This window comes from Amphiura filiformis, unplaced genomic scaffold (assembly GCF_039555335.1).
Source record: "Amphiura filiformis unplaced genomic scaffold, Afil_fr2py scaffold_92, whole genome shotgun sequence".
Classification (NCBI taxonomy): Eukaryota; Metazoa; Echinodermata; class Ophiuroidea; order Amphilepidida; family Amphiuridae; genus Amphiura; species Amphiura filiformis.
This window is the reverse complement of record NW_027305556.1, coordinates 40124-67915: the sequence shown is the minus strand read 5'-3', so window position 1 is coordinate 67915 and position 27792 is coordinate 40124. Positions and strand designations below refer to the sequence as shown.

General features: G+C 37.5%; 1 protein-coding gene across 1 annotated transcript in view; it reads right to left on the bottom strand.

The window, feature by feature from the left end:
* The window catches only part of LOC140144886 (uncharacterized), a 35775-nt gene that overhangs the window by 7433 nt on the left and 550 nt on the right, over positions 1 to 27792 (bottom strand). The window lies entirely within an intron of this gene.

Sequence of the window (27792 nt, the reverse complement as noted above, 5' to 3'; positions counted from 1 at the left end):
AGGGGCATGGTCAATGATCATTGTGACCAAGTTAGGTCAAAATCGATGTAAACATGTGAGTGCTAGAGCAAATGTAATGGTTGACAGAAGAAGAAAGAAGAACTAGACTTAGCTGTGGTCTAAGACCACGAACACAGCCGCGTTGTGACCTCTTAATGACCTTTGACCCCAAAATATATGAAAACCCCAAAGGCATTGGCTAATGTCAATGTATGCGTGCACGTGGCATTATTTTGCCATGTTATTTATGGCAGAAGGGCATTTTGAAAGTTTTCCGTCTCAGACCGGAAGTGGCCCCTTAATGACCTTTGACCCCAAATCTGTGTACACCCCATAAACACTGGGTAATAACATTGCATGTGTGTAAGTGGCATCACTGTCCTGAGTAATTTGTGGGAGAAGATGCATTTTAAAGGTATTTCGTTTTATACCGGAAATGACCCCTTAATGACCTTTGACCCCAAATAAAAAATATCATATATACATTGGTTAAACACAATTCATGTGTGAACATACCATTACTCTCCTATGTTTTTCTTAGCTAATAAATTTTTTTGAAGATATTTCAATTTATACCGGAAGTGGCCCCTTAATGACCTTTGACCCCAAATCTGTGTACACCCCATAGACACTGGGTAATAACAATGCATGTGTGTAAGTGGCATCTCTGTCCCACATAATTTGTGGAAGAAGATGCATTTTAAAGGTATTTCTTTTTATACCGGAAGTGACCCCTTAATGAGCTTTGACCCCAATTAAAAAAAAAATACCACATATACATTGGGTAACTGCAGATCATATGTGAACATACCGTTACTGCGCTATGTTTTACTTAGCTAATAAAAAATTGTGAAGGTTTTTCGTTTTATACCGGAAGTGACCCCTTAATGACCTTTGACCCCAAATCTGTGTACACCATATAGACACTGGTTAATAACAATGCATGTGTGCAAGTGGTGTCACTCTCGTACGTAATCTGTAGGAGAAGATGCATTTTTAGTTGAAATCACGTTTTTGACCCCTATGACCCCTGCGTGACATTTGACCCCACAAGTTTCATGTGACGTGTAAAGGCACGGTCAATGATCATTGTGACCAAGTTAGGTCAAAATCGATGTAAGCATGTGAGTGCTAGAGCAAATGTAATGGTTGACAGAAAGAAGAAAGAAGAAAGAACTAGACTTAGCTGTGGTCTAAGACCACGAACACAGCCGTGTTGTGACCTCTTAATGACCTTTGACCCCAAAATATATGAAAACCCCATAGGCATTGGCTAATGTCAATGTATGCGTGCACGTGGCATTATTTTGCCATGTTATTTGTGGCAGAAGGGCATTTTGAAAGTTTTTCGTCTCAGACCGGAAGTGGCCCTTAATGACCTTTGACCCCAAATCTGTGTACACCCCATAAACACTGGGTAATAACAATGCATGTGTGTAAGTGGCATCACTGTCCTGAGTAATTTGTGGGAGAAGATGCATTTTAAAGGTATTTCGTTTTATACCGGAAATGACCCCTTAATGACCTTTGACCCCAAATAAAAAAATATCATATATACATTGATTAAACTCAATTCATGTGTGAACATACCATTACTCTCCTATGTTTTTCTTAGCTAATACATTTTTTTGAAGATATTTCAATTTATACCGGAAGTGGCCCCTTAATGACCTTTGACCCCAAATCTGTGTACACCCCATAGACACTGGGTAATAACAATGCATGTGTGCAGGTGGCATCTCTGTCCCACATAATTTGTGGAAGAAGATGCATTTTAAAGGTATTTCTTTTTATACCGGAAGTGACCCCTTAATGAGCTTTGACCCCAATTAAAAAAATACCACATATACATTGGGTAACTGCAGATCATGTGTGAACATACCGTTACTGCGCTATGTTTTACTTAGCTAATAAAAATTTGTGAAGGTTTTTCGTTTTATACCGGAAGTGACCCCTTAATGACCTTTGACCCCAAATCTGTGTACACCATATAGACACTGTTTAATAACAATGTATGTGTGCAAGTGGTGTCACTGTCGTACGTAATCTGTAGGAGAAGATGCATTTTTAGTTGAAATCACGTTTTTGACCCCTATGACCCCTGCGTGACTTTTGACCCCACAAGTTTCATGTGACGTGTAGGGGCACGGTCAATGATCATTGTGACCAAGTTAGGTCAAAATCGATGTAAGCATGTGAGTGCTAGAGCAAATGTAATGGTTGACAGAAAGAAAGAAGAAAGAACTAGATATGGTTGCGGTCGCCTGCGACCGCGAGCATGCACAACCGCCAGGTATTTTAGAAGGTATTTTGTTTAACACCGGAAGTGACGCCTCATAACCTTTGACCCTAAATAAAAATCAATAATGTAAACGAGATCTGATTGCGTTCGCCTGCGACCGCGAGGATGCACAGCCAGCAGTGACAAATGAGTTATGGCTCCGAATCTGTGAGAACCGGAAGTGATCCCTTAATTACCTTTGACCCCGCAAAAATATTACATAGTGCTTAGGATGTCATAAGGAATATTCCTGGTGAATTTTCAGCTTTATCGGAACTTATACATGGATTATGATTTTTTAAATTTATGATTGACCTTTTGACCCCTTTAATGACCTTTGACCTCAATGAAAATAAAACCTTATATACAACGACAACATGCATTGTTCCACTTTTCATTAAAAAATTCTACTATGTTTAGTTGTTGAGATAAAATTTCTTGAAGTTATTTAGCTAAAACAGGAAGTTACCCCTTAATGACCTTTGACCCCCAAAATAAAAAATACCATGCATACACCATGTAACACTAATTCATGTATGATGGGTATATTACTCTGATTTGTTTACATTTTGAGATAAAAAAATTTAAACTTTTTGATAATTTTGGTTTTTGACCGGAAGTAACCCTTAATGACCTTTGACCCCAAAACTGTAGGCACCCTAAAGACCCTAGATAATAGCGATGCATGTGTGCTAATGGCGACTCTCTGCTATGTAATTTGTAAAGACAGTGATTTTTTGAATATTTTTTTTTTATTTTTCAGACTTTTACCGGAAGTGACCCCTTAATGACCTTTGATTCCAATTTTGTGGTATAACTTTTAGACACTGGCTATAGATGATGCATGTGTGTAAGTGACGTCACGGTGCTATGTAATATGTGGGAGGAGTAGCATTTTAGTGAAAATCCAAGTTTTGGCCATTGACCGGAAGTGGATGACATTTGACCGGAAGTTGATCATGTGACATCTGTGGCACCACCAAACGGTTATACTGACCAAGTATGGTCAACATGCCTGAAAGCATGTGGCTACGATGGCTGATCATAGTGTTGACAGAAGAAAGAAAGAAAGAAAGAAGAAGAACGCGGTAAAAAGAATGCACATCGCCGATGGCGGATGTGCAAAGAAAGAACCTGTAAGAAAAAAGACACAGCCGTGACTAACGTCACGGCTGTGTAAAGAAAGAACCTGTAAGAAAAAAGACACAGCCGTGACTAACGTCACGGCTGTGTAAAGAAAGAAAGAAAGAACCTGTAAGAAAAAAGACACAGCCGTGACTAACGTCACGGCTGTGTAAGAACCTGTAAGAAAAAAGACACAGCCGTGACTAACGTCACGGCTGTGTAAAGATTAGCTGTGGTCTAAGACCACGAACACAGCCGTGTTGTGACCCCTTAATGACCTTTGACCCCAAAATATATGAAGACCCCATAGACATTGGCTAATGTCAATGCATGTGTGCACGTGGCATAATTTTGACATGTTATTTGTGGCAGAAAGGGCATTTTGAAGGTTTTTCGTCTCAGACCGGAAGTGACCCTTTCATAACCTTTGACCCCAAATAAAAAATACCACATTATACACTGGCTAACCACAATTCATGTGTGAACATACCGTTACTGTGATATGTTTTCCTTAGCTAATAAAATGGTTTGAAGGTATTTCAATTTTACCGGAAGTGACCCCTTAATGACCTTTGACCCCAAATCTGTGTACACCCCGTAGACACTGGGTAACGACAATGCATGTGTGCAAGTGGCGTCACTGTCCTACATAATTTGTGGGAGAAGATGCATTTTAAAGGTATTTCGTTTTATCCCGGAAGTGACCCTTTAATGACCTTTGAGCCAAAATAATAAAATACCACATATACACTGGGTAAACACAATTCATGTGTGAACATACCGTTACTGCCCTATGTTTTGTTTAGCTAATAAAAATGTTTGAAGGTATTTCGTATTATACCGGAAGTGACCCCTTAATGACCTTTGGCCCCAAATCTGTGTACACCCCGTAGACACTGGGTAATCACAATGCATGTGTGCAAGTGGCGTCACTGTCCTACGTAATTTGTGGGAGAAGATGCATTTTAAAGGTATTTCGTTTTATACCGGAAGTGACCCCTTAATGTCCTTTGACCCCAAATCAAAAAATACCACATATACACTAGGTAACCACAATTCATGTGTGAATATACCGTTACTGTCCTATGTTTTGTTAAGCTAATAACATTTTTGAAGGTTTTCGTTTTATACCGGAAGTGACCCCTTAATGAACTCTGACTTCTAATCTGTATAAACCCGTAGACACTGGGTAATCACAATGCATGTGTTCAAGTGGGGTCACTGTCCTACGTAATTTGTGGGAGAAGATGCATTTTAAAGGTATTTCGTTTTTATACCGGAAGTGACCCCTTAATGACCTTTGCCCAAAATAAAATAAATACCACATATACACTGGGTAACCACAATTCATGTGTGAACATACCGTTACTGTACTATGTTTTGTTTAGCTAATAAAAATGTTTGAATGTATTTCGTTTTATACCGGAAGTGACCCCTTAATGACCATTGACCCCTAATCTGTGTACACCACATAGACACTGGGTAATAACAATTCATGTGTGCAAATATCGTCGCTGTCATACGTAAGTTGTGGGTATGGGAGAAGATGCATTTTTTGTTGAAATCACGTTTTTGACCCCTATGACCTCTGCGTGACCTTTGACCCCACAAGTTTCATGTGACATGTAGGGGCACGGTCAATGATAATTGTGACCAAGTTAGGTCAAAATCGATGTAAGCGTGTGAGTGCTAGAGCAAATGTAATGGTTGACAGAAGAAGAAAGAAAGAAAGAAGAAAGAACCTGTAAGGTCAACAAAGGTCAAATTATTTTATTAGGTAGATTGTTATCAAACGTAATGCCAACATTTTTTATGAAAAGGCAATTGTGTTCCAAATCATAGAAGGTCACTTCAAGGTCACGGCTGGACTTCGCAGCCTTCTGAGGATGCAATATATCTAGTTCTTACAAGCCGACGTCAAACGTCGGCTTGTGCTGTCTCTTCTCAATTCTTCTTTCTTCTTACAAGCCGACGTCAAACGTCGGCTTGTGCTGTCTCTTCTCAATTCTTACGTCACGGCTGTGTCTTTTTTCTTACAGGTTCTTTCTTCTTCTGTCAAAATTACATTTGCTCTAGCACTCACATGCTTACATCGATTTTGACCTAACTTGGTCGCAATGATCATTGACCGTGCCCCTACATGTCACATGAAACTCGTGGGGTCAAAGGTCACGCAGGGGTCAAACACGTGATTTCAACTAACAATGCATATTCTCCCACACCTTACATAGGACAGCAACCTCACTTGCATACATGCATTGTTATTACCCAGTGTCTATGTGGTGTACACAGATTTGGGGTCAAAGGTCATTAAGGGGTCACTTCCGGTATAAAACGAAAAACCTTCAAACATTTTTATTAGCTAAGTAAAACATAGCACAGTAATGGTATGTTCACATGTGATCCGCAGTCACCCAATGTATATGTGGTATTTTTTTATTTGAGGTCAAAGCTCATTAAGGGGTCACTTCCGGTATAAAAAGAAATACCTTTAAAATGCATCTTCTTCCATCAATTATGTGGGACAGAGACGCCACTTGCACACATGCATTGTTATTACCCAGTGTCTATGGGGTGTACACAGATTCGGGGTCAAAGGTCATTAAGGGGTCACTTCCGGTATAAAACGAAATATCTTCAAAAATTTTTATTAGCTAAGTAAAACATGGGACAGTAACGGTATGTTCACACATGATCTGCAGTCACCCGATGTATATGTGGTATTTTTTTATTTGGGGTCAAATCTCATTAAGGGGTCACTTCCGGTATAAAACGAAATACCTTTAAAATGCATCTTCTTCCACAGATTCTGTAGGACAGTGACGCCACTTGCACACATGCATTGCTATTACCCAGCGTCTATGGGGTGTACACAGATTTGGGGTCAAAGGTCATTAAGGGGTCACTTCCGGTATAAAACGAAAAACCTTCAAATTTTTTATTTGCTAAGAAAAACATAGGACAGTAACGGTATGTTCACACATGAATTGTGGTGACCCAATTCATAGTTTTTTTCATTGAGGTCAAAGGTCATTAAAGGGGTCAAAAGGTCAATCAAAAATTAAAAAAAAAAATCAAAATCCATGTATAAGTTCCGATTAAGCTGAAATTGACCAGGAATATTTCTTATGACATCCTAAGCACAATGCAAGAGCAGTTGACCCCATCCGTAACCCAGGGGTCAAGTTATAGGGGTCAAATTGCGGCTTGTACTCAGCGTCTGTTGACTCTAGTTTCTTGTTTCTTCTGTCGACCACATTCGTACGTATAACTCAGTCACGGGTTGACGTATTTTAACTAAACGTTGTCAGAAGGACCGTTGGCATTGCCCGCACATGTCATATGACTTTGACTTGCATCTGACCTTTGACCTAGCTACAATGGTCAAAAACGTGATTTTTTTTGCTTTTTCTTAGCAAAATGTGACATTTTGCGTGATTTGCCACGTTTCGCCCTAGCTCTGCTATGCTTTGACCGATTTTGATCATACTTGGTCACAAACACCACTGACCATATCTCCACATGTTACATGACATTGAACTCCATTTGACCTTTGACCTGCTCACAATGGCTAAAATGTATCTTCTTCCACAAATAACATGTGATGGTGACATGCTAAGATCATGTGACTTGACTCTGGTCGGTGTCTATAGGGTGTTCACAGATAAGGGGTCAAAGGTCATTAAGGGGTTCATTTCCGGTCTGAAAGCTAAAAATATTCAAAAAATCACTGTCTTTACAAATTACATAGCAGAGAGTCGCCATTAGCACACATGCATCGCTACTAGCCAGGGTATTTAGGATGCCTACAGTTTTGGGGTCAAAGGTCATTAAGGGGTCACTTCCGGTCAAAACCAAAATTATCAAAAATGTTCAAAAAATTTTATCTCAAAAGATAAACAGACCAGAACAATATAACCATCATACATGAATCAGTGTTCCCTGATGTATGCATGGTATTTTTATTTTGGGGGTCAAAGGTCATTAAGGCGTCACTGCCTGTTTTTAGCTGAATAACTTTAAGAATTTTTATCTCAAGAACTAAACATGCTAGAATTTTTAAATTAAAATTGGAACAATGCATTTTGTCAATGTACGTAGGGTTTTTATTTCCATTGAAGTCAAAGGTCAGTAAGGGGGTCAAAAGGTCAATCAAATATTTACAATCCATGTATAAGTTCCGATTAAGCTGAAATTCACCAGGAATCTTTCTTATGACATCCTAAGCACAATGCAAGAGCAGTTGACCCCATCCGTGACCCAAGGGTCAAGTTATAGGGGTCAAAGGTCAAATTTCGAAATTGGTCCAATCGAGCTCAAATTCAACAGGAATTATTCTTACGACATTCTAAACATGTTAAAAATATTTATGACCCCAAAGGTAAAAGTTTAGGGGTCAAAGGTCAAAGTTCTAAATTGTTCAAACTTGACCCATTAACAGGTCGGCTTGTGTGTCATGTCTCGCATGACTTTCTATATAGCTCTTGTTACACAGCCGTTGACGTTAGTCACGGCTGTGTCTTTTTTCTTACAGGTTCTTACACAGCCGTGAAGATGGTCACGGATGTGTCTTTTTTCTTACAGGTTCTTTCTTTCTTCTTTCTGTCAACCATTACATTTGCTCTAGCACTCACATGCTTACATCGATTTTGACCTAACTTGGTCACAATGATCATTGACCATGCCCCTACATGTCACATGAAACTTGCGGGGTCAAAGGTCACGCAGGGGTCACAGGGGTCAAAAACGTGATTTCAAATAAAAATGCATCTTCTCCTACAACTTACGTAGGACAGCGACCCCACTTGCACACATGCATTGTTATTAACCAGTGTCTATATGGTGTACACAGATTTGGGGTCAAAGGTCATTAAGGGGTCACTTCCGGTATAAAACGAAAAACCTTCACAAATTTTTATTAGCTAAGTAAAACATAGCGCAGTAACGGTATGTGCACATATGATCTGCAGTTACCCAATGTATATGTGGTATTTTTTTAATTGGGGTCAAAGCTCATTAAGGGGTCACTTCCGGTATAAAACGAAATACCTTTAAAATGCATCTTCTCCCACAAATTACTCAGGACAGTGATGCCACTTACACACATGCATTGTTATTACCCAGTGTTTATGGGGTGTACACAGATTTGGGGTCAAAGGTCATTAAGGGGCCACTTCCGGTCTGAGACGAAAAACTTTCAAAATGCCCCTTCTGCCACAAATAACCTGGCAAAATAATGCCACGTGCACGCATACATTGACATTAGCCAATGCCTATGGGGTTTCATATATTTTGGGGTCAAAGGTCATTAAGAGGTCACAACACGGCTGTGTTCGTGGTCTTAGACCACAGCTAAGTCTAGTTCTTCTTCTTTCTGTCAACCATTACATTTGCTCTAGCACTCACATGCTTACATCGATTTTGACCTAACTTGGTCACAATGATTATTGACCGTGCCCCTATATGTCACATGAAACTCGTGGGGTCAAAGGTCACGCAGGGGTCATAGGGTCAAAAACGTGATTTCAACTAAAATGCATCTTCTCCCACAAATTACGTAGGACAGTGACGCCACTTGCACACATGCATTGCCATTACCCAGTGTCTACGGGGTGTACACAGATTTGGGGTCAAAGGTCATTAAAGGGTCACTTCCGGTATAAAACGAAATACCTTCACAAATTTTATTAGCTAAACAAAACATAGGACAGTAACGGTATGTTCACACGTGAATCGTGGTTATCCAGTGTATCTATGGTATTTTTTTTAATTTGGGATCAAAAGTCATTAAGGGATCACTTCCGGTATAAAACGAAATTCCTTGTAAATGCCTCTTCTGGCATAAATAACATAACAGAGTGATGCCACGTGCACACGTGCATTGAGATTAGCCAATGTCTATGGAGTGTTCTGAGATTTTGGGGTCAAAGGTCATTAAGGGGTCACACCACGGCTGTGTTCGTGGTCTTAGACCACAGCTAAGTCTAGTTCTTTCTTCTTTCTTTCTTCTGTCGACCACATTCGTACGTATAACTCAGTCACGGGTTGACGTATTTTAACTTAATGTTGGCGATGATGACACGGTTTGGTCACATGACTCGTCTATGGTCGGTGTATATAGGGTGTTCATTGATAAGGGGTCAAAGGTCATTAAGGGGTCATTTCCGGTTACAGTCTGAAAAACTTGTAAATAATATTCAAAAAATCACTGTCTTTACAAATTACATAGCAGAGTGTCGCCATTAGCACACATGTATTGGTACTAGACGGGGTCTTTAGGGTGCCTACAGTTTTGGGGTCAAAGGTCATTAAGGGGTCACTACCGGTCAAAAAGCAAAATTATCAAAAATGTTCACAAATTTTTATCTCAAAATGTAAACAGACCAGGGTAACATAACCATCATACATGAATCAGTGTTATCTAGTGTATGCATGATATTTTTATTTTGGGGGTCAAAAGTCATTAAGGGGTCACTTCCTGTTTTTGGCTAAATAACTTCAGGAATTTTTATTACCAGAACTAAACATAGTAGAATTTTTTATTTAAAATGGGAACAATGCATTTTGTCGGTGTACATGAGTTTTTTTTCCATCGAGGTCAATGGTCATTAAGCGGGTCAAAAGGTCAATAAAAAATTTATAAAATTTCAAAATCCAAGTTCCGATTGAGCTGAAATTCACCAGAAATAAACCGGGTGTGGTTTAAAGATCAAGTACATTCGTGTCCCACGGATCAAAGGTCAAAAATGTTATAGTCGACATGTCAAGCCTCAGACCAAGCCGTCTTGTGTGTCATGTCTCGCATGACTATTTAGCTCTTGTTACACAGCCGTGACGTTAGTCACGGCTGTATCTTTTTTCTTACAGGTTCTTTCTTTCTTTACACAGCCGTGGTTAACGTCACGGCTGTGTCTTTTTTCTTACAGGTTCTTTCTTTCTTCCTTCTTTCTTCTTCTTCTTCTGTCAACCATTACATTTGCTCTAGCACTCACACACTTACATCTATTTTGACCTAACTTGGTCACAATGATCATTGACCATGCCCCTACATGTCACATGAAACTTGTGGGGTCAAGGTCACACAGGGGTCATAGGGGTCAAAAACGTGATCTTAACTAAAAATGCATCTTCTCCCACAACTTACGTAGGACAGTGACGCCACTAGCACACATGCATTGTTATTATCCAGTGTCTATATGGTGTACACAGATTTGGGGTCAAAGGTCATTAAGGGGTCACTTCCGGTATAAACAAAATATAGGGCAGCAACGGAATGTTCACATCTGATTTGCAGTTACCTAGTGTATATGTGATATTTTTTTATATGGGTCAAAGGTCATGAAGGGGTCACTTCCAGTATAAAACGAAATAACCTTTAAAATGCATCTTCTCCCATAAATTACGTAGGACAGTGACGCCACATGCACACATGTATTGTAATTACCTAGTGTCTATAGGGTGAACACAGATTTGGGGTCAAAGGGCATTAAGGGGTCACTTCCGGTATAAAACGAAATATCTTAAAAATTTTTTATTAGCTAAGAAAAACGTAGGACAGTAACGGTATATGCACACATAAATTGTGGTTGCCCAGTGTATATGTGGTATTTTTTAATTTGGGGTCAAAGGTCATTAAGGGGTCATTTCCGGTATAAAACGAAATACTTATAAAATGCATCTTCTTCCACAAATTACGTAGGACAGTGATACCACTTGCACACATGCATTGGTGTTACCCAGTGTATATGGGGTGTATGGGGTGTACAAATTACATAGCAGAGTGTCGCCATTAGCACACATGTATTGGTACTAGACGGGGTCTTTAGGGTGCCTACAGTTTTGGGGTCAAAGGTCATTAAGGGGTCACTACCGGTCAAAAAGCAAAATTATCAAAAATGTTCACAAATTTTTATCTCAAAATGTAAACAGACCAGGGTAACATAACCATCATACATGAATCAGTGTTATCTAGTGTATGCATGATATTTTTATTTTGGGGTCAAAAGTCATTAAGGGGTCACTTCCTGTTTTTGGCTAAATAACTTCAGGAATTTTTATTACCAGAACTAAACATAGTAGAATTTTTTTATTTAAAATGGGAACAATGCATTTTGTCGGTGTACATGAGGTTTTTTTTCCATCGAGGTCAATGGTCATTAAGGGGGTCAAAAGGTCAATAAAAAATTTATAAAATTTCAAAATCCAAGTTCCGATTGAGCTGAAATTCACCAGAAATAAACCGGGTGTGGGTTAAAAGATCAAGTACATTCGTGTCCCACGGATCAAAGGTCAAAAATGTTATAGTCGACATGTCAAGCCTCAGACCAAGCCGTCTTGTGTGTCATGTCTCGCATGACTATTTTGCTCTTGTTATACAGCCGTGACGTTAGTCACGGCTGTATCTTTTTTCTTACAGGTTCTTTCTTTCTTTACACAGCCGTGGTTAACGTCACGGCTGTGTCTTTTTTCTTACAGGTTCTTTCTTTCTTCCTTCTTTCTTCTTCTTCTTCTGTCAACCATTACATTTGCTCTAGCACTCACACACTTACATCTATTTTGACCTAACTTGGTCACAATGATCATTGACCATGCCCTACATGTCACATGAAACTTGTGGGGTCAAGGTCACACAGGGGTCATAGGGGTCAAACACGTGATCTTAACTCAAAATGCATCTTCTCCCACAACTTACGTAGGACAGTGACGCCACTAGCACACATGCATTGTTATTATCCAGTGTCTATATGGTGTACACAGATTTGGGGTCAAAGGTCATTAAGGGGTCACTTCCGGTATAAACAAAATATAGGGCAGCAACGGAATGTTCACATCTGATTTGCAGTTACCTAGTGTATATGTGATATTTTTTTATATGGGTCAAAGGTCATGAAGGGGTCACTTCCAGTATAAAACGAAATAACCTTTAAAATGCATCTTCTCCCATAAATTACGTAGGACAGTGACGCCACATGCACACATGTATTGTAATTACCTAGTGTCTATAGGGTGAACACAGATTTGGGGTCAAAGGGCATTAAGGGGTCACTTCCGGTATAAAACGAAATATCTTAAAAAATTTTTATTAGCTAAGAAAAAACGTAGGACAGTAACGGTATATGCACACATAAATTGTGGTTGCCCAGTGTATATGTGGTATTTTTTAATTTGGGGTCAAAGGTCATTAAGGGGTCATTTCCGGTATAAAACGAAATACTTATAAAATGCATCTTCTTCCACAAATTACGTAGGACAGTGATACCACTTGCACACATGCATTGGTGTTACCCAGTGTATATGGGGTGTACACATATTTGGGGTCAAAGGTCATTAAGGGGTCACTTCCGTTATAAAACGAAATACCTTCAACATTTTTTTATTAGCTAAGAAAAACAAAGGACAGTAACGGTATGTTCATATATGAATTGTGGTTACCCAGTGTATATGTGGTATTTTTTTATTTTGGGTCAAAGGTCATCAAGGGGCCACTTCCGGTCTGAGACGAAAAACTTTCAAAATGCCTCTTCTGCCACATGACATAGTGATGCCACATGCAAATGTACATTGACACTAGCCAATGTCTATGGGACTTTCATATATTTTGGGGTCAAAGGTCAATAAGGGGTCACAACACGGCTGTGTTCGTGGTCTTAGACCACAGCTAAGTCTAGTTACGTCACGGCTGTGTCTTTTTTCTTACAGGTTCTTTCTTTCTTCTTCTTTCTTCTGTCAACCATTACATTTGCTCTAGCACTCACATGCTTACATCGATTTTGTCCTAACTTGGTCACAATGATCATTGGCCATGCCCCTACATGTCAAATGAAACTTGTGGGGTCAAAGGTCACGCAAGGGTCAGAGGGGTCAAAAACGTGATTTCAACTAAAAATGCATCTTCTCCCACAACTTACGTAGGACAGCGACCCTACTTGCACACATGCATTGTTATTACCCAGTGTCTATGTGGTGTACACAGATTTGGGGTCAAAGGTCATTAAGGGGTCACTTCCGGTATAAAACGAAAAAAAAGTAAAACATATCACAGTAACGGTATGTTCACATATGATCTGCAGTCACCCAATGTACATGTGGTATTTTTTTTATTTGGGGTCAAAGCTCATTAAGGGGTCACTTCCGGTATAAAAAGAAATACCTTTAAAATGCATCTTCTTTCACAAATTATGTGGGACAGAGATGCCACTTGCACACATGTATTGTTATTACTCAGTGTCTATGGGGTGTACACATATTTGGGGTCAAAGGTCATTAAGGGGTCACTTCCGGTATAAAACGAAATACCTTCAAAAAATTTTATTAGATAAGTAAAACATGGGAGAGTAACGGTATGTTGACACATGATCTGCAGTCACCCAATGTATATGTGGTATTTTTTTATTTGGGGTCAAATCTCATTAAGGGGTCACTTCCGGTATAAAACGAAATACCTTTCAAATGCATCTTCTTCCACAGATTCTGTAGGACAGTGACGCCACTTGCACACATGCATTGTTATTATCCAGTGTCTATGGGGTGTACACAGATTTGGGGTCAAAGGTCATTAAGGGGTCACTTCCGGTGTAAAACGAAAATCTTTAAAATGCTTCTTCTTCCACTAATTCCGTAGGACAGTGACGCCACTTGCACACATGCATTGTTATAACACAGTGTCTATTTGGTGCACACACATTTGGGGTCAAAGGTCAGTAAGGGGTTACTTCCGGTATAAAACGATATACCTTCAAAATATCCCTTCTGCCACAAAAAGCATAGCAAAGTGATGCCACATGGACACGTGCATTGACATTAACCAATGTCTATGGGGTTATCATATATTTTGGGGTCAAAGGTGATTAAGGGGTCACAACACGGATGTGTTCGTGGTCTTAGACCACAGCTAAGTCTAGTTCTTTATACAGCCGTGACGTTAGTCACGGCTGTGTCTTTTTTCTTACAGGTTCTTTCTTTCTTACACAGCCGTGACGTTAGTCACGGCTGTGTCTTTTTTCTTACAGGATCTTCTTCTTCTTCTGTCAACCATTACATTTGCTCTAGCACTCACATGCTTACATCGATTTTGACCTAACTTGGTCACAATGATCATTGACCATGCCCCTACATGTCATATGAAACTCGCGGGGTCAAAGGTCACGCAGGGGTCACAAACGTGATTTCAACTAAAAATGCATCTTCTCCTACAACTTACGTAGGACAGCGACCCCACTTGCACACATGCATTGTTATTACCCAGTGTCTATGTGGTGTACACAGATTTGTGGTCAAAGGTCATTAAGGGTCACTTCCGGTATAAAACGAAAAAACCTTCAAAAATTTTTATTAGCTAAATAAAAGATAGCACAGTAACGGTATGTTCACATATGATCTGCATTCACCCAATGTATATGTAGTATTTTTTTATTTGGGGTCAAAGCTCATTAAGGGGTCACTTCCGGTATAAAACGAAATACCTTTAAAATGCATCTTCTTCCACAGATTCTGTAGGACAGTGACGCCACTTGCACACATGCATTGTTATTACATGAGTGTCTATTGGTGTACACAGATTTGGGGTCAAAGGTCATTAAGGGGTCACTTCCGGTATAAAACGAAATAACTTCAAAATTTTTTATTAGCTAAGAAATACATAGGAGAGTGATGGTGTGCTCACACATGAATTGTGTTTACCCAATGTATATATGGTATTTTTTTATTTGGGGTCAAAGGTCATTAAGGGGTCATTTCCGGTATAAAACGAAATACCTTTAAAATGCATCTTCTCCCACAAATTACGTAGGACAGTGATGCCACTTGCACACATGCATTGTTATTACCCAGTGTCTATGGGGTGTACACAGATTTGGGGTCAAAGGTCATTAAGGGGTCACTTCCGGTATAAAACGAAATAACTTCAAAAAAAATTATCAGCCAAGAAAAATATAGCACAGATACGGTACATTCACACATGAATTGATGTTACTCAGTGTATACGTGGTATTTTTTTAATTTGCGGTGAAAGGTTATTTCCGGTCTGAGACAAAAACACTTCAAAATGCCCTTCTGCCACAAATAACATGGCAAAGTGATGCCATGTGCACACATACATTGACATTAGCCAATGTCTATGGGGTTTTCATATATTTTGGGGTCAAAGGTCATTAAGGGGCCACAACACGGCTGTGTTCGTGGTCTTAGACCACAGCTAAGTCTAGTTCTTCTTCTTTCTTCTGTCAACAATTACATTTACTCTAGCACTCACATGCTTACATCGATTTTGACCATACTTGGTCACAATGATCATTGACCGTGCCCCTACATGACACATGAAACTTGTGGGGTCAAAGGTCATGCAGGGGTCACAGGGGTTAAAAACGTGATTTCAACTAAAAATGCATCTTCTCCCACAACTTACGTTGGACAGTGACCCCACTTGCACACATGCATTGTTATTACCCAGTGTGTATGTGGTGTACACAGATTTGGGGTCAAAGGTCATTAAGGGATCACTTCCGGTATAAAACGAAAAACCTTCACAAATTTTTATTAGCTAAGTAAAACATAGCACAGTAACGTTATGTTCACATATGATCTGCAGTCAACCAATGTATATGTGGTATTTTTTATATTTGGGGTCAAAGCTCATTAAGGTGTCACTTCCGGTATAAAAAGAAATACCTTTAAAATGCATCTTCTTTCACGAATTATGTGGGACAGAGACGCCACTTGCACACATGTATTGTTATTATCCAGTGTCTATGGGGTGTACACAGATTTGGGGTCAAAGGTCATTAAGGGGTCACTTCCGGTAAAAAACGAAATATTTAAAAATAATTTTATAAGCTAAGTAAAACATGGGACAGTAACGGTATGTTCACACGTGATCTGCAGTCACCCAATGTATATGTGGTATTTTATATTTGGGGTCAAATCTCATTAAGAGGTCACTTCCGGTATAAAACGAAATACCTTTAAAATGCATCTTCTTCCACAGATTCTGTAGGACAGTGACGCCACTTGCACACATGCATGGTTATTACCCAGTGTCTATGGGGTGTACACAGATTTGGGGTCAAAGGTCATTAAGGGGTCACTTCCGATATAAAACGAAAAACCTTCAAAATTTTTATTTGCTAAAAAACATAGGACAGTAACGGTATGTTCACACATGAATTGTGGTTACCCAATTCATATGTGGTATTTTTTATTTGGGGTCAAATGTCATTAAGGGGTCACTTCCGGTCTGAGACGAAAAACCTTCAAAATGCCCATTCTGCTACAAATAACATGGCAACGTGATCCCACGTGCACACATACATTGACATTAGCCAATGTCTATGGGGTTTTCATATATTTTGCGGTCAAAGGTCATTAAGGGGTCACAACACGGCTGTGTTCGTGGTCTTAGACCACAGCTAAGTCTAGTTCTTTCTTTCTTCTGTCAACCATTACATTTGCTCTAGCACTCACATGCTTACATCGATTTTGACCTAACTTGGTCACAATGATCATTGTCCGTGCCCCTACATGTCACATGAAACTCGTGGGGTCAAAGGTCACGCAGGGGTCACAGGGGTCAAAAACGTGATTTCAACTCAAAATGCATCTTCTCCCACAATTTACTTAGGACAGCGACCCCACTTACACACATGTATTGTTATTACCCAGTATCTATGTGGTGTACACATATTTGGGGTCAAAGGTCATTAAGGGGTCACTTCCGGTATAAAACGAAAAACCTTCAAAAAATTTATTAGCTAAGTAAAACATAGCACAGTAACTGTATGTTCACATATGATCTGCAGTCATCCAATGTATATGTGGTATTTTTTTATTTGGGGTCAAAGCTTATTAAAGGGTCACTTCCGGTATAAAAAGAAATACCTTTAAAATGCATCTTCTTCCACAAATTATGTGGGACAGAGACGCCACTTGCACACATGCATTGTTATTACCCAGTGTCTATGGGGTGTACACAGATTTGGGGTCAAAGGTCATTAAGGGGTCACTTCCGGTATAAAACGAAAAACCTTCAAAAAGTTTTATTAGCTAAGTAAAACATGGGACAGTAACGGTATGTTCACACATGATCTGCAGTCCTCCAATGTATATGTGGTATTTTTTTATTTGGGGTCAAATCTCATTAAGGGGTCACTTCCGGTATAAAACGAACTACCTATAAAATGCATCTTCTTCCACAGATTCTGGAGGACAGTGACGCCACTTGCATACATGCATTGTTATTACCCAGTGTCTATGGGGTGTACACAGATTTGGGGTCAAAGGTCATTAAGGGGTCACTTCCGGTATAAAACGATATACCTTCAAAATGCCCTTCTGCCATAAAAAGCATAGCAAAGTGATGCCACGTGGACACGTGCATTGACATTAGCCAATGTCTATGGGGTTTTCATATATTTTGGGGTCGAATGTGATTAAGGGGTCACAACACGGCTGTGTTTGTGGTCTTAGACCACAGCTAAGTCTAGTTCTTTCTTTCCTCTGGCAACCTCGTGACATTTTGCGTGACTTGCCACGTTTCGCCCTTATGCTTTGACAGATTTCAACCATACTTGAGCCAAATGACCACTGGGCTAGACCAAACCATCCATTTGACTTTGACCTGGCTTTGACCTTTGACCTTGACCTTATGGCCAAAAATGTTGATTTCACAAAAAATGCTACTCCTTCCACAAATTTCATGCGATGAGAACATGGTTATATCATGTGACTCGACTTTAGTCGGTGTCTATAGGGTGTGCTCAAATAAAATCAAAGGTAATTAAGGGGTTATTTCCGGTCAAAGTCTAAAAAATATTCAAAAAATCACTATCTTTACAAATTACATAGCAGAGAGTCGCCATTAGCACACATGCATCGCTACTAGCCAGGGTCTTTAGGGGTCACTTCTGGTCAAAAACCAAAATTATAAAAAAAAATGTTCAAAGAATGTTTATCTCAAAAGATAAACAGACCAGAATATTATAACCATCATACATGAATCAGTGTTCCCTGATGTATGCATGGTATTTTTATTTTGGGGGTCAAAGGTCATTAAGGGGTCACTTTCTGATTATTGAAAGGCTCATATTATTGTCTGTGTTTTTATAAACTCCCAAGAATGAGAATATAGGATCATAAAAATATAACTATAATTGAATACTTTAAACATCAAATGGATATAATGTAATGTTGTTTGCGGGTTAGCTAAAAAAAGTCTGCAAAACAATTAAGGTACTAGTTATTGTTACCCCTTTATTTCCTGGACAAAGGCGGATATGTCATAATTAGAGCCAAAAACCAATAGCCAGGCCCTTATGAAGGATTTCATTTGGGGGTGCTGATTTTGAAAAAGTGGGCTTTTTTTTCAAGGGGGGCAATTGTGTGAAACGTGGACTTTCTTTCCCAATTTCGTAACATTTTTTTTGTCCCAAAAAGCGTAAAAAACTTGATTTTTTTGATCGCTACGCTCGCAAATTCTGAAATTTTGGGACTTTTTGTATATTTTTCCAATTTGGGGGGGCATCGCACCAACTGCACCCCCCCCCCCCCATGCGCACTGGCCTGCCAATAGCTGCATCTTTTAGCTCGGATTTAAGACCCAATTCGTTAAAATTGGTCAAGAAATAAAGCCACAATGATGCAAAACCTAAGAAAGATGCTTTATTCAAAAGTTGCAGTTTTTACTCCATTACCTGATTAAAGCCATAATGTACGATCTTATAATAGGTATGACCAGCACAACAGCCCACTCATTTGGACATCTTTTGTGTTTACCATGCAGCACTGGACACACACACATTACAATGGGGTTGTCCATGCAGAGACTATCTTACTGAACTGAACAATGGATCTCGCTTGAGTGCACACACAATGCATCCAGTATTATTATTATCAGGCTGTTTGTCAGATAGGCAAAAACATGTTTTGAAAAAGTCCAAATATGCACCCCTAAATATCAATCAATATATCTATAACTTGGCCAATCTGCTGAAAGAAAGTCCCTCTCTGGTAAAACCAAGTTTATGGTTTCAACTCCCCATAATTTTTCGTCCACAGCTAGCTAAAGTGAAATCTACAGGTTATTTGTATAAAAGAGTGATTTTATTGTAAATTTTCTCCAAATTTCAAGAAATATTAGGTGAATAAACTTTTTGTATACTATACTATATATATTTATCTAATTCCATGTGCAATTTCATAAAATTTCATTACTATTTTGGGGTGCATATTGGATGATGAAATTTAGACCCTCTTTAATCGGATTCATAATTATGCAGTACCGTAGGCCTACATGCACAACGTACTCTACAATGACCATGGTAATATCTTAATATGAAATTGGTTTAATATTATTATTATAATATACAAAACTTAACTCATCCAATATAACTTGGAATTTAGAGAAAATTTGCAGTAAAATCAAATTTTGATGCAGATATACTGCAGATTTCGCTTCAGCTAGCGGTCATTAACAGTCACATAGTTCATGTCTAACACTCCATGAGAAACTGAGCGCATGGATGAGTCTCATGTGTAAAAAATGTATCACCAAATTTTGACAACTTGTTATTTAAGTAAAAAAAAACACGGAATTAAGTTGATCTGTAGTGACGAATTTTTATGCAAGGTTTCCGAATTTTGCACTTTTTTGGACTTGATTAATTTTTGGGCCTTGGATACAAAATTCGGAAACCTCGCACAAAAAAATTGTCACTATAAATCATCTTTATTACATGTTTTGTGACTTAAATAACAAGTTGTCAAAATTTGGTGATACATGTTTTTCATCAAATTTGTTCATAATTTTTCTTCCATGACTGCCATCTTGGATTTGTACAAAGAAATATAGAACAAAAAGGCAAAAAATTTTACAAGACCAGATCTCCGAATGCATTGATGAAAACCCGTATTTATAAACGATTTCTTCTTGTGAGTATTTGTATAAATCATGTAATCCATTTTCAAGGGTTACTGAAAAGGTGTTTTTTGAAAATACTTAATTTGAAACTGGAAGTTATTAATTGATCATGCCGGAGAAAGCCAGGCAGTGGCAGGAACATCAAGGTTGTCCGAATTTGCCCATATTTGGTGTAGTAGGGGTGTTTGATGAAACATTCTCACTGAAACTTTTTCAGGATTCTGGCCCCCCCTTGTTAAGGGTTTATAGCCCTTATTTGTTTTGGTACAATCTACCCCCTTAAAATGGATGAATTTTTCCTGAATTTAAGCCAATTTTGTATTCTCATTTTTTCACAAGTGGTTGAAGTTATTTAGGTAAATTAAGTATTTGTAGGAAACATCTACCCCGGGCATTACAGAGAACAATTGACATTCAACCAACCCCTATGATTTGGCTCTGGGGGTGTCTAAACATACCCCCCCTCAAAGTGTCTTAAAAAATTGAATTTTTATTTGATGAATTCAAATGCAAATATAAAAAATATACATCAAAATTTTGAATTTTTGTTGGTGTCATTAGAGTGACCCAACATGTGGCTGTGGGAAACAAATTAGAATATCTTGGGGCGGTGTTGCTTTTTTCAGAAAATACAGTGTTTCTATATGGTATTTAAGCAATATTACAAAGCTGAAAATATTGTAATATTAACGAAATATGTGATTATTTCAACTAAATACTTTATTTAGAGCTGGTTATTAAGTTGAGTAAGGTTAGTAATTAGAATATCTTGGGGCGGTGTTGCTTTTTTTTAGAAAATACAGTGTTTCTATATGGTATTTAAGCAATATTACAACGCTGAAAGTATTGTAATATTAACGAAATACGTGATTATTTCAACTAGATACTTTATTTATAGAGCTGGTTATTAAGTTGAGTAAGGTTTTAAACTTTAATAACATGGATAACAAAAGCAAAATGCAAATGTTACTAAAATGTAAGTGTTTCTAGATTTTTTTCGATCTAAAATGAGAAAAACCTAAAATACTGATCAAACACTCAGGAATTTTAAAGAACAGTAATGATTAAACAAACCGTTTATGAACAGATTCAAACAAAAGTACGAAATAAACAATTAGTTGGTAACATAAGTAAGAAATAAACAATTATTTGGTAAGCAGCACTCCCTTAAGATTTAAATCATGATCATACAACATTACTTAGCATCAACATATAAATATGAGTTATTATAGACCTAGCAATTCAGTTATTTATTAGTGCATAATCATGATGACACTTTGCATGTTACCGTTCTTTTCGACGCCTAATTGTACTACATGGTGTCGCAGAATGTTTTATACCGTGTTTGAACAAAATATCAAAAATATGTAGTCAACACTGTATCTATAATTTTAATATGTGCAATACAATGACACATAATGTCTCCTACTTATTCTGTAACTTCTATTAGAAACGCCCAATTTCTAAAATCTAAAATTCCTAAGAAAGCTAAATATATGTTAATTTTAGAATTTAAAAAAAACAACCGATAGTAATGCCCTTCATATCTAAATAAATACAACTTTCCTGGTATAAATAATTTTGGGACACCCTGTAGTTGAGGACAGGCAAGTGTCGAAGTGATATTCTAGCTTACACGTAAGAAGTTGTATGGAACTGAAAGTGCAATGTTTACAGGGTGTCCCCAAAAAAAGAGGCCCCTCATTGCGCCCTCTGTTTCTCCTATTTCTAAAAAGTTGATTAAATACTCGTATATTTCGGTATGTAAAAAACCTATAATCGTTAGCTTTAATAAACCCAAACAATTATTTCAATCGGCTCACAACTTTTGAAGATATGCTCTTTTGAATAAAAGTACCTGTTTTTCACTCTGTCCACGGATAGCAAACAGAGTGGTTGGGATGGCTCATGCTGTGGAGTGGCCTGCACGATCACCAGACCTCACACCACTTGATTTGTTTCCTTTGTGGCAAAATCCAAGATCTTTGCAAACGTATTACTGAATGCATTCGCAAGTATCTGGCGCACAGGGATGGTACGCAACGCAATTGATGCAATGAGAACCAGGGCTGAAACCTGTATTCGCCTAGGAGGCAACCAGGGCAGAGCAGCACAGTAAACTCACTTCAGAAGAACCAAAGACAAACTAAACAGCCTTTTAGGGCTACCTTTTATCCTAAAAAGAGAAATGACTTATGTTGTAAAGAAAAAAAAACCAACAAAGTAAGAAACATAATAAAACAAACAAGATTCTTGGATTTTACTCTCAATCGTCCATTTTATTGAAAAGTATACCATTTTATAATTCAAACATTTCAAGCACAATCTAAGTATTCAAGCCAGAATAGATACTTTGATTCAATCATATACATCAAACATGTTTTACTTCTCAAGTATTTATGATGTCTTGATGTCTGATATCATGATGTTCCAAGAAGTTTGCTTTTTAATAAACAAAATATGGATTGGTAATGGTACCAATCGTTTTGATACAGCCTGTATATCTCGCATGTAAATGTAGGCCTATGTATTACATTCCAGACAGATGTCCAAAAAATACATTTCTAAAATTTGATTTGTTGTCAGTGTTTGAGCCCCATACCCTTACAGATGTCCAGAAAAAGAAATTATAAGATTTGACCCCAGATAACCTTTGACCTGACCCCTGCAAAGTGTTCCAAAATATTTCCCTGGTCATTAAGTTTCTTGTCACAGAGTTTGAGTCCCGTACCCCTTACAAATGTACAGAAAATGCATTTCTAAAAATTGATCTCTGCATGACCTTTGACCTGACCCCTGTACAATGTTCCCCTGGTCATGAGATTTGTTGTCACCGAGTTTGAGCCCCATAACCCTTACGGATGTCGAGATAATGCAATTGAAAGATTTTACCCCCTTAATGACCAATTCTTTGTACAACTTTTAGACATTGGCTAAAGCCGATGCAGGTATGCAAGTCACGTCATTGTGTTATGTAATTTGTGGAAGAAGAAGCATTTTTAGTGAAAATCACATTTTGGCCATAATGACCTTTGGATGACCTTTGACCCCAAGTTGGTCATGTAACATATGTGCCCCCACCCATTGGTCCTTGTGACCAAATATGGTTACAGGGTCCTAAAGCATATGGCTACGATGGCTCGTTACAAGTTTGACAGAAGAAAGAAAGAAGAACTAACAAAAAACAGTACACTCGCAAATTGGAAATTTGCGATTCCAATTTGCGATTGTAATTGAATAAAATCCCGGTTTGATTTAGTGAATACTTCAGTATTTATAAGGCAGTTGCAGTATAAGCAGCATAGCATGAAATATTTGATCATAAAAGACTATATCTGCCCCAGCTAAAGAAGGCCTACTGGAACTACATCCTATGGCTAAGATTCTTGGGCACTTGCAGTATAGTGTTTCTAGAATGATTATTTACTCCTTTTACCTCTTGTGATTTATGTTAGTTATCAGCTATTATCACAGTAGCCAACTAATATCTTAGTTTCTTACTCGTAACATTGAGGGCTTTTAGGCAGAATTTTTATTAATATATAAAAACAATATATATGATATACTTTTAAAAAGCATAAACAGTAGGCCTACATAATGGACCTACATTTATATTGCAATTTTGTTCATCATGGTTTATCACAAGGTAGTCTTGTATTCAGTATTTCTGTTTTGCATTTTACTCAGATAGCTAAATATGAATTGTTTTGTATTTAGAAACACTTCTGCAGACTTGACATGATTCTGTTTAGAAAAATCTAAAACAATGTCACCATATGAAAACATTTTAAGCATTTTAAGACTAAAAAATAGAATTGTCACATTCAGTTTCCTCCAATTTTTAGACTTACAATATCATTTTCAAGAAATTTATTAGGCGAAAATACTGTCTAGAAACACCAATTTTATGCAAATTCGTTACACCGCCCCAATCTACCATTTATTGTTTGGAGTAGACCAATATAGCCTCAAAATGTTGACATAAAAAAAATCAATATTTAAGATGTATATTTTCATAAAAGGGCTTTAAAAATTACCCTTTTTTACATTTTTTAAAAATGCTAAAGAGGGGTAACATTGATGACCACCTCCTGAAAACCCAAGACCCCAATCATTGCAATTTTAAGTTCTATATTACAAATAAACTATGCTCTTGACAAATATTTCAAAATAAAATCCAATCGAGAAGTTGCTGATAGAAAAAAACTTCATAAACTTTGCCATTTTTCAACTGTTTTCACAGCAATTTTCCTGTGTCAAAAGCCCCAAATTAGGGGGTACCCATATCTCCCTACCCAGGGGGGTCAGGTGGGTCTAGTCTGGCATGTGAAAATATGTCATCCAGTACATCAATCTTACAAAGTATGAACCGATTTGGCCAACCTTCATGTTCCCAGATTTGGTCATATCACCTGGATCTCTCTGGCATGGACAATTAAATTTTGTGCCATTTTTCCTTGGTTATTACTAGAGTTCTCTTAGCAAATCCAGGTACTCACAATTAGTAGTGACGTTTCGCAACCTTACTGGCTGGTTGCTTCTTCTTGACTGAGCTGTATCCAGTACTAGCACTTGCTGTCTTAGCTGTGTTGTGAAAAATCAACTGGCAACACTACAGCTAAGACAGCAAGTGCTAGTACTGGATACAGCTCAGTCAAGAAGAAGCAACCAGCCAGTAAGGTTGCGAAACGTCACTACTAATTGTGAGTACCTGGATTTGCTAAGAGAACTCTAGTAATGATTTATATAGACAATCCTGATGAATCTCTTCAATGATTTTTCCTTGGTGTCCATAATCTGTCCAAACTGCCTATTCAAAACACACATATAAAATTGGCCATAACTTCAGAACCATTTATCCTATTGAGGTCATTTAAAAACTGAAATGCTCCATTTAATGAGCTCTATTATAAAGTATGATTCTATAATACAGGAGAAACTTTAAATTTTCATTGGCATCCCTACTTATAATATGAAATTGTTTTTTTTTTTTTTCAAACCTGATTTTTTTTTCATATTTGTAATGTTTACACATGTCCCAACTTGCACCTAAATGAAATCGGCCAAATTTGTTGTCTTTTGTAGGTCAACAGAGCAAAGCTCGACATATTATCATAATGTCCTCCCATAGAACTGCATGTTAAATGGTCAAAATAACCAGTGGGGTTTCTTTCACTTTACCTTGTTATTTCAACTTAAAATTGACAGCAACCCTTCCTGGCAGTTATTACTAATATTATTTCAACATTTTGAATAAAGAATAACAAAAATTAAAATTTGACGGAAATCGTACATTAAGGCTTTAAATGCCCTATTGATTTGTCCACAAAGCATTCTCGAACAAGAGAACTACAGTGCAACAGAGCATAAATGCCCAAAACTGAATTTTGGACAGATTGACACATAATTTAAAATCTAGATTAAAGTGAAAGATGTCACTTACAACATATTTTGATCAAACTCTGATCTTTAATAAGGTTGCAAAATTTGACACGTTTTCGTTCATTTTCATATAATTAGCATAATAAAAAGAAATGTATGAAAAATATGAATTTATTTTTTTTTCGTCAAAAGTAAATATGTTATAAAAATCAACTTACAGGAAAGATTGACTCTTGTCAAATCCTACAATTCTGTCAGAGAAAAATTGCATATTTGTATTTATTTTTTTAATTAATGGACATAATATTGATTAATTAATTTGCGATAATAAATATTTTTTTATGATTTACCATAATTCCAAACATGTCAAGCAATATGTCAAATTAAAGCTAATGAAATGCTTTATAGATTTGTCAGAGCACATTTTGCAAAATGCATTTAGTATTTTAGTTACAAAATTCCAAACATTCTATTCCAATTTTTGGCTATACATGCACAGGAGCTGTTCTTTTAAAATCCGCGCCTAATCAATAATGAGTCTTTCATCCTATTACACAAAGTACTGTGTTCCCTGCAGCATTATGGAGTGACCAGTCCTTGAGTGTGATGGTTTTGTAGCAGATGACAGTGCTCATTCAAGCCTATCAAGGCCATTTAGTAGCAACTTGCTGAATGGCTGGGCATTATCAGCTATCAAAGAGATGCCTTATGCAGCTGCCAATCACAGTAGAGGTTTGATAACATTTTTTTAAAAACCCAAAAGTGATATAAGGACAAAACTGTGCATGTTGGTACTTGATTGTTAGGATTCTTATATGTTGAAAATCCCATGTAGTAGTATTTTTTATGTGTAGTGTATATTGTTCATAAATTATATAGATTTTAAATTTTGGGCATTAATGCTCTGTTGCACTGTAGCGCCGTGTTTTCATTGATTAGGCTAGCACATAAAACTAGAGACGTGTTTTCCATTTATATGAAAGTGCTACTTTTGATTTCGTTACTTTAATTCTCAACCAATTTCAACAATCAGAGGTAAAGGGTACATGTATTGAATGCTGGTTTTAATTTTAACACATTCATCTTTGTGTAGGATATACAGGGGTGAACATAACTGGTACCTTAATTATTTGGTTTACTGTAGTTGCAAATGTAGTAACACTATCAAACCGTTTCTGGTGTTACGACTTTCCTAACAAACAATGGGACAAAGTTTGAAAAGGGGTGAAAAGACAGAGAGAAAAGAATTTTTCAACTTTGGCACCTCTTTTACGTTTGGTTACGTTTTTGGTAGATATTAATGCCTTTGGAGAAACAACATGGTTTTACAAAAGTTACACATTGCAAATAATACTTTTGCAGCCACTAGTATTTTCTTATAGACCTATACATTCGATCATCAAATGTGATCCAATGGAGACCGGAAATGTGTTCAACATGGATAACACCTATTGTTTTGGACCTAGGCCTATCCAGATGCAGGGATCGAATGTAAGACCATTGTATTACGAAGCGATTTTTGTTTTCGTCAAACCAACAAATTTAATTATACATTATGATGATTGTTTTATATCAGATTATATCAGACGGCTATGTTTTGTTGATATCATTATTGAAAAGAAATATGCTATTTCCAAAGAACCTATTATTGTAGTTCCTCATTATTTTGTTACTTTTTCAAGGTCACGAAAAAGTATCAGAAATATTTCAATAAATTCTATAAAATGTATTTAAATAATAGTCACACAAAATATGCCACTTCAATTTGAGTAAATATACCAACTATTATTATATTCAACAAATACAGTTGACATGGTTGACTATTCGGCCAACAGTAAGTGTGAATAATAATTACACTGGGTTTCAGAGAGGAACGGCACTGCCTTGCTCAGATTGACGCGACCTACTTTCGAAAATTACTGATAGAGAATGGCTAGACCAAAAACACACACACACACACACACACACAAATCAAAACAAAACAAAACAAAAACAACCTAACAATGTAAACGCTTAAAATCATGAATTTCGATAACTTTAAGCATCATATTCAGGGGGTACACGTTTGACTAATGAAAGTGTACTCGGCTTTTGT